At 34.9% G+C, this 9595-nt stretch overlaps 1 non-coding gene across 1 annotated transcript; it reads right to left on the reverse strand.

The window, feature by feature from the left end:
- Positions 1-6937: 6937 nt before the first annotated feature.
- On the reverse strand, positions 6938-7011 carry TRNAS-ACU (transfer RNA serine (anticodon ACU)). The gene has a single exon. It is a non-coding gene; the product is annotated as a tRNA-Ser (tRNA).
- Between the last annotated feature and the right edge of the window lie 2584 nt (positions 7012-9595).

The raw sequence follows: 9595 nt of genomic DNA on the forward strand, positions 1-9595 counted from the left end.
ACTTTGTAAAAAGTACATACTGACAAAGGCTAATAAGCATACATCTGGAACGTTTCCTAGAAAAACTTTAAAAAGTCAATAATCTGGAGAGTTTTTGTAAGATGTTTCTTCCATCAACCAACGAAGAAACACATTGGTACTTTCCCATGATGAGTGAGTGCTTCAGGATCTCTTGCACTTACATGTGCAGCAGAGTACTGCAATGGAAGCATGCTGGGCCCATAACCCAGAGGTAGGCAGATTGAAACTATCCTTTGCTATATGCATTTTTTTTTTGTTAATTTAAGTAATCAAAACTGGGATTGATATTTTTGCTCTTTTATTTTTACTTAAAGTACAATAACTTTTACCATTTTAATTTGTTTTAATAGTATATTGACAGTATAGTTTTCCTTAAAAAAATCCACTTAATTTTCTTTACCCTATTATTAAAAGGGTAATTGACAAAAACAAACTACATTGTCACCAGAAGAGCAATACAAAATGTACAAGTGATATATTAAAATCATCTTTCCAGCTTGAATTTCAATGATGCATTGGGGCAACAATTTTGTGAGAAACATCTTCACCCTTAAATAAAGATTTTCTTAATTCCTAAACTGTGTGCTAATTAGATATCACCTTGTTTTCACATTAAACAGACTTCTACATGAGAAAGCAGCAAGGATGCAGTGGCGTTAATGTTTCCTGGTGTCAACCTGTATTATTTCAGTAGACATTGAAATGAGGATGCATCTTGCTGCCTTTCCAATGAAGCAAGTTTAATTTAGTAATAGGTGAAAAACCATCCCTACAAAGGTGTTAATCAGAGACTTGGCTTTGTGGACACTTTTCAGAGAACAAATTTGTTAGCATAAAAATAAAGCCAGAAAATGAAGAGCTGTTTAATCACTCAATTGGATTTTTTTTGCCAGCATATTTCTTTTTCTCTGCAACCCACTGCTAAATTGTGCTTCCTAGCTGTTTTTATAAAATCACTGAATCAAATCTAACTCTGATTACATCAGAGAAGGCCAGGTACCCTACACCATAACAGGGGATTTGAAATTTTGACTTGTCTACTTAAAGATCACCAAAATCTGATAACAATGTCAATTACGTCCCTGGTTGGGATTGAACCACCAACCTTTTGGTTAGTAGCTGGACACACTAACCGATTGCGCCACAGAGACACTTTGAAAAATGTACATACTGACAAAGTCTAATAAGCATACATCTAGAACGTTTCCTAGAAAAACTTTAAAAAGTCAATAATCTGGAGAGTTTTTGTAAAATGTTTCTTCCATCAACCAATGAAGAAACACATTGGTACTTTCCCATGATGAGTGAGTGCTTCAGGATCTCTTGCACTTACATGTGCAGCAGAGTACTGCAATGGAAGCATACAGGGCCCATAACCCAGAGGTAGGCAGATTGAAACTATCCTTTGCTATATGCATTTTTTTTGTTAATTTAAGTAATCAAAACTGGGATTGATATTTTTGCTCTTTTATTTTTACTTAAAGTACAATAACTTTTACCATTTTAATTTGTTTTAATAGTATATTGACAGTATAGTTTTCTTTAAAAAATCCACTTAATTTTCTTTACCCTATTATTAAAAGGGTAATTGACAAAAACAAACTACATTGTCACCAGAAGAGCAATACAAAATGTACAAGTGATATATTAAAATCATCTTTCCAGCTTGAATTTCAATGATGCATTGGGGCAACGATTTTGTGAGAAACATCTTCACCCTTAAATAAAGATTTTCTTAATTCCTTACCTGTGTGCTAATTAGATATCACCTTGTTTTCACATTAAACAGACTTCTACATGAGAAAGCAGCAAGGATGCAGTGGCGTTAATGTTTCCTGGTGTCAACCTGTATTATTTCAGTAGACATTGAAATGAGGATGCATCTTGCTGCCTTTCCAATGAAGCAAGTTTAATTTAGTAATAGGTGAAAAACCATCCCTACAAAGGTGTTAATCAGAGACTTGGCTTTGTGGACACTTTTCAGAGAACAAATTTGTTAGCATAAAAATAAAGCTGGAAAATGAAGAGCTGTTTAATCACTCAATTGGATTTTTTTTGCCAGCATATTTCTTTTTCTCTGCAACCCACTGCTAAATTGTGCTTCCTATCTGTTTTTATAAAATCACTGAATCAAATCTAACTCTGATTACATCAGAGAAGGCCAGGTACCCTACACCATAACGGGGGGTTTGAAATTTTGACTTGTCTACTTAAAGATCACCAAAATCTGATAACAAGGTCAATTACATCCCTGGGTGGGATTGAACCACCAACCTTTCGGTTAGTAGCCAGACACACTAACCGATTGCGCCACAGAGACACTTTGTAAAAAGTACATACTGACAAAGGCTAATAAGCATACATCTGGAACGTTTCCTAGAAAAACTTTAAAAAGTCAATAATCTGGAGAGTTTTTGTAAGATGTTTCTTCCATCAACCAACGAAGAAACACATTGGTACTTTCCCATGATGAGTGAGTGCTTCAGGATCTCTTGCACTTACATGTGCAGCAGAGTACTGCAATGGAAGCATGCTGGGCCCATAACCCAGAGGTAGGCAGATTAAAACTATCCTCTGCTATATGCATTTTTTTTGTTAAAGTAATCCAAAACTGGGATTGATATTTTTGCTCTTTTATTTTTCATTAAAGTACAATAACTTTTACCATTTTAATTTGTTTTAATAGTATATTGAAAGTATTGTTTTCTTTTAAAAATCCACTTAATTTTCTTTACCCTATTATTAAAATGGTAATTGACAAAAACAAACTACATTGTCACCAGAAGAGCAATACAAAATGTACAAGTGATATATTAAAATCATCTTTCCTGCTTGAATTTCAATGATGCATTGGGGCAACGATTTTGTGAGAAACATTTTCACCCTTAAATAAAGATTTTCTTAATTCCTTACCTGTGTGCTAATTAGATATCACCTTGTTTTCACATTAAACAGACTTCCACATGAGAAAGCAGCAAGGATGCAGTGGCGTTAATGTTTCCTGGTGTCAACCTGTATTATTTCAGTAGACATTGAAATGAGGATGCATCTTGCTGCCTTTCCAATGAAGCAAGTTTAATTTAGTAATAGGTGAAAAACCATCCTTACAAAGGTGTTAATCAGAGACTTGGCTTTGTGGACACTTTTCAGAGAACAAATTTGTTAGCATAAAAATAAAGCCAGAAAATGAAGAGCTGTTTAATCACTCAATTGGATTTTTTTTGCCAGCATATTTCTTTTTCTCTGCAACCCACTGCTAAATTGTGCTTCCTAGCTGTTTTTATAAAATCACTGAATCAAATCTAACTCTGATTACATCAGAGAAGGCCAGGTACCCTACACCATAAGAGAGGGTTTGAAATTTTGACTTGTCTACTTAAAGATCACCAAAATCTGATAACAAGGTCAATTACGTCCCTGGGTGGGATTGAACCACCAACCTTTTGGTTAATAGCCATACACACTAACTGATTGCGCCACAGAGACACTTTGCAAAAGTACATACTGGCAAAGGCTAATAAGCATTCATCTAAAACGTTTCCTAGAAAAACTTTAAAAAGTCAATAATCTGGAGAGTTTTTGTAAGATGTTTCTTCCATCAACCAATGAAGAAACACATTGGTACTTTCCCATGATGAGTGAGTGCTTCAGGATCTATTACACTTACATGTGCAGCAGAGTACAGCAATGGAAGCATGCTGGGCACATAACCCAGAGGTAGGCAGATTGAAACTATCCTCTGCTATATGCATTTTTTTTGTTAAAGTAATCCAAAACTGGGATTGATATGTTGGCTCTTTTATTTTTACTTACAGTACAATAACTTTTACCATTTTAATTTGTTTTAATAGTATATTGACAGTATTGTTTTCTTTCAAAAATCCTCTTAATTTTCATTACCCTATTATTAAAATGGTAATTGACAAAAACAAACTACATTGTCACCAGAAGAGCAATACAAAATGTACAAGTGATATATTAAAATCATCTTTCCAGCTTGAATTTCAATGATGCATTGGGGCAACGATTTTGTGAGAAACATTTTCACCCTTAAATAAAGATTTTCTTAATTCCTTACCTGTGTGCTAATTAGATATCACCTTGTTTTCACATTAAACAGACTTCCACATGAGAAAGCAGCAAGGATGCAGTGGCGTTAATGTTTCCTGGTGTCAACCTGTATTATTTCAGTAGACATTGAAATGAGGATGCATCTTGCTGCCTTTCCAATGAAGCAAGTTTAATTTAGTAATAGGTTAAAAACCATCCTTACAAAGGTGTTAATCAGAGACTTGGCTTTGTGGACACTTTTCAGAGAACAAATTTGTTAGCATAAAAATAAAGCCAGAAAATTAAGAGCTGTTTAATCACTCAATTTGATTTTTTTTGCCAGCATATTTCTTTTTCTCTGCAACCCACTGCTAAATTGTGCTTCCTAGCTGTTTTTATAAAATCACTGAATCAAATCTAACTCTGATTACATCAGAGAAGGCCAGGTACCCTACACCAGAACAGGGGGATTTGAAATTTTGACTTGTCTACTTAAAGATCACCAAAATCTGATAACAAGGTTAATTACGTCCCTCTGTGGGATTGAACCACCAACCTTTTGGTTAATCGCCGTGCACACTAAATGATTGCGCCACAGAGACACTTTGCAAAAGTCCATACTGACAAAGGCTAATAAGCATTCATCTAAAACGTTTCCTAGAAAAACTTTAAAAAGTCAATAATCTGGAGAGTTTTTGTAAGATGTTTCTTCCATCAACCAACGAAGAAACACATTGGTACTTTCCCATGATGAGTGAGTGCTTCAGGATCTCTTGCACTTACATGTGCAGCAGAGTACAGCAATGGAAGCATGCTGGGCCCATAACCCAGCGGTAGGCAGATTGAAACTATCCTCTGCTATATGCATTTTTTTTTTGTTAATTAAAGTAATCCAAAACTGAGATTGATATTTTGGCTCTTTTATTTTCACTTAAAGTACAATAACTTTTACCATTTTAATTTGTTTTAATAGTATATTGACAGTATTGTTTTCTTTCAAAAATCCACTTAATTTTCTTAACCCTATTATTAAAATGGTAATTGACAAAAACAAACTACATTGTCACCAGAAGAGCAATACAAAATGTACAAGTGATATATTAAAATCATCTTTCCAGCTTGAATTTCAATGATGCATTGGGGCAACGATTTTGTGAGAAACATCTTCACCCTTAAATAAAGATTTTCTTAATTCCTTACCTGTGTGCTAATTAGATATCACCTTGTTTTCACATTAAACAGACTTCCACATGAGAAAGCAGCAAGGATGCAGTGGCGTTAATGTTTCCTGGTGTCAACCTGTATTATTTCAGTAGACATTGAAATGAGGATGCATCTTGCTGCCTTTCCAATGAAGCGTTTAATTTAGTAATAGGTGAAAAACCATCCCTACAAAGGTGTTAATCAGAGACTTGGCTTTGTGGACACTTTTCAGAGAACAAATTTGTTAGCATAAAAATAAAGCCAGAAAATGAAGAGCTGTTTAATCACTCAATTGGATTTTTTTTGCCAGCATATTTCTTTTTCTCTGAAACCCACTGCTAAATTGTGCTTCCTAGCTGTTTTTATTAAATCACTGAATCAAATCTAACTCTGATTACATCATAAAAGGCCAGGTACCCTACACCATAACAGGGGGTTTGAAATTTTGACTTGTCTACTTAAAGATCACCAAAATCTGATAACAAGGTCAATTACGTCCCTGGGTGGGATTGAACCACCAACCTTTTGGTTAGTAGCCGGACACACTAACCGATTGCGCCACAGAGACACTTCACAAAAAGTACATACTGACAAAGGCTAATAAGCATACATCTAGAACGTTTCCTAGAAAAACTTTAAAAAGTCAATAATCTGGAGAGTTTTTGTAAAATGTTTCTTCCATCAACCAACGAAGAAACACATTGGTACTTTCCCATGATGAGTGAGTGCTTCAGGATCTCTTGCACTTACATGTGCAGCAGAGTACTGCAATGGAAGCATACAGGGCCCATAACCCAGCGGTAGGCAGATTGAAACTATCCTCTGCTATATGCATTTTTTTTTGTTAATTAAAGTAATCCAAAACTGGGATTGATATTTTGGCTCTTTTATTTTCACTTAAAGTACAATAACTTTTACCATTTTAATTTGTTTTAATAGTATATTGACAGTATTGTTTTCTTTCAAAAATCCACTTAATTTTCTTAACCCTATTATTAAAATGGTAATTGACAAAAACAAACTACATTGTCACCAGAAGAGCAATACAAAATGTACAAGTGATATATTAAAATCATCTTTCCAGCTTGAATTTCAATGATGCATTGGGGTAACGATTTTGTGAGAAACATCTTCACCCTTAAATAAAGATTTTCTTAATTCCTTACCTGTGTGCTAATTAGATATCACCTTGTTTTCACATTAAACAGACTTCCACATGAGAAAGCAGCAAGGATGCAGTGGTGTTAATGTTTCCTGGTGTCAACCTGTATTATTTCAGTAGACATTGAAATGAGGATGCATCTTGCTGCCTTTCCAATGAAGCGTTTAATTTAGTAATAGGTGAAAAACCATCCCTACAAAGGTGTTAATCAGAGACTTGGCTTTGTGGACACTTTTCAGAGAACAAATTTGTTAGCATAAAAATAAAGCCAGAAAATGAAGAGCTGTTTAATCACTCAATTGGATTTTTTTTGCCAGCATATTTCTTTTTCTCTGCAACCCACTGCTAAATTGTGCTTCCTAGCTGTTTTTATTAAATCACTGAATCAAATCTAACTCTGATTACATCAGAAAAGGCCAGGTACCCTACACCATAACAGGGGGTTTGAAATTTTGACTTGTCTACTTAAAGATCACCAAAATCTGATAACAAGGTCAATTATGTCCCTGGGTGGGATTGAACCACCAACCTTTTGGTTAGTAGCCGGACACACTAACCGATTGCGCCACAGAGACACTTCACGAAAAGTACATACTGACAAAGGCTAATAAGCATACATCTAGAACGTTTCCTAGAAAAACTTTAAAAAGTCAATAATCTGGAGAGTTTTTGTAAAATGTTTCTTCCATCAACCAACGAAGAAACACATTGGTACTTTCCCATGATGAGTGAGTGCTTCAGGATCTCTTGCACTTACATGTGCAGCAGAGTACTGCAATGGAAGCATACAGGGCCCATAACCCAGCGGTAGGCAGATTGAAACTATCCTTTGCTATATGCATTTTTTTTGTTAATTTAAGTAATCAAAACTGGGATTGATATTTTTGCTCTTTTATTTTTACTTGAAGTACAATAATTTTTACCATTTTAATTTGTTTAAATCCACTTAATTTTCTTTACCCTATTATTAAAAGGGTAATTGACAAAAACAAACTACATTGTCACCAGAAGAGCAATACAAAATGTACACGTGATATATTAAAATCATCTTTCCAGCTTGAATTTCAATGATGCATTGGGGCAACGATTTTGTGAGAAACATCTTCACCCTTAAATAAAGATTTTCTTAATTCCTTACCTGTGTGCTAATTAGATATCACCTTGTTTTCACATTAAACAGACTTCCACATGAGAAAGCAGCAAGGATGCAGTGGCGTTAATGTTTCCTGGTGTCAACCTGTATTATTTCAGTAGAAATTGAAATGAAGATGCATCTTGCTGCCTTTCCAATGAAGCAAGTTTAATTTAGTAATAGGTGAAAAACCATCCCTACAAAGGTGTTAATCAGAGACTTGGCTTTGTGGACACTTTTCAGAGAACAAATTTGTTAGCATAAAAATAAAGCCAGAAAATGAAGAGCTGTTTAATCACTCAATTGGATTTTTCTGCCAGCATATTTCTTTTTCTCTGCAAACCACTGCTAAATTGTGCTTCCTATCTGTTTTTATAAAATCACTGAATCAAATCTAACTCTGATTACATCAGAGAAGGCCAGGTACCCTACACCATAACAGGGGGTTTGAAATTTTGACTTGTCTACTTAAAGATCACCAAAATCTGATAACAAGGTCAATTACGTCCCTGGGTGGGATTAAGCCACCAACCTTTTGGTTAGTAGCCAGACACACTAACCGATTGCGCCACAGAGACACTTTGCAAAAAAGTACATACTGACAAAGGCTAATAAGCATACATCTAGAACGTTTCCTAGAAAAACTTTAAAAAGTCAATAATCTGGAGAGTTTTTGTAAGATGTTTCTTCCATCAACCAACGAAGAAACACATTGGTACTTTCCCATGATGAGTGAGTGCTTCAGGATCTCTTGCACTTACATGTGCAGCAGAGTACTGCAATGGAAGCATGCTGGGCCCATAACCCAGAGGTAGGCAGATTGAAACTATCCTTTGCTATATGCATTTTTTTTTTGTTAATTTAAGTAATCAAAACTGGGATTGATATTTTTGCTCTTTTATTTTTACTTAAAGTACAAAAACTTTTACCATTTTAATTTGTTTTAATAGTATATTGACAGTATAGTTTTCTTTAAAAAATCCACTTAATTTTCTTTACCCTATTATTAAAATGGTAATTGACAAAAACAAACTACATTGTCACCAGAAGAGCAATACAAAATGTACAAGTGATATATTAAAATCATCTTTCCAGCTTGAATTTCAATGATGCATTGGGGCAACGATTTTGTGAGAAACATCTTCACCCTTAAATAAAGATTTTCTTAATTCCTTACCTGTGTGCTTATTAGATATCACCTTGTTTTCACATTAAACAGACTTCTACATGAGAAAGCAGCAAGGATGCAGTGGTGTTAATGTTTCCTGGTGTCAACCTGTATTATTTCAGTAGACATTGAAATGAGGATGCATCTTGCTGCCTTTCCAATGAAGCAAGTTTAATTTAGTAATAGGTGAAAAACCATCCCTACAAAGGTGTTAATCAGAGACTTGGCTTTGTGGACACTTTTCAGAGAACAAATTTGTTAGTATAAAAATAAAGCCAGAAAATGAAGAGCTGTTTAATCACTCAATTGGATTTTTTTTTGCCAGCATATTTCTTTTTCTCTGCAACCCACTGCTAAATTGTGCTTCCTAGCTGTTTTTATAAAATCACTGAATCAAATCTAACTCTGATTACATCAGAGAAGGCCAGGTACCCTACACCAGAACAGGGGTTTTGAAATTTTGACTTGTCTACTTAAAGATCACCAAAATCTGATAACAAGGTCAATTACGTCCCTGGGTGGGATTGAACCACCAACCTTTTGGTTAATAGCCGTGCACACTAACTGATTGCGCCACAGAGACACTTTGCAAAAGTCCATACTGACAAAGGCTAATAAGCATTCATCTAAAACGTTTCCTAGAAAAACTTTAAAAAGTCAATAATCTGGAGAGTTTTTGTAAGATGTTTCTTCCATCAACCAACGAAGAAACACATTGGTACTTTCCCATGATGAGTGAGTGCTTCAGGATCTCTTGCACTTACATGTGCAGCAGAGTACAGCAATGGAAGCATGCTGGGCCCATAACCCAGCGATAGGCAGATTGAAACTATCCTCTGCTATATGCATTTTTTTTTGT

This window comes from Pseudophryne corroboree, unplaced genomic scaffold (assembly GCF_028390025.1).
Source record: "Pseudophryne corroboree isolate aPseCor3 unplaced genomic scaffold, aPseCor3.hap2 scaffold_861, whole genome shotgun sequence".
NCBI classification, from domain to species: domain Eukaryota; kingdom Metazoa; phylum Chordata; class Amphibia; order Anura; family Myobatrachidae; genus Pseudophryne; species Pseudophryne corroboree.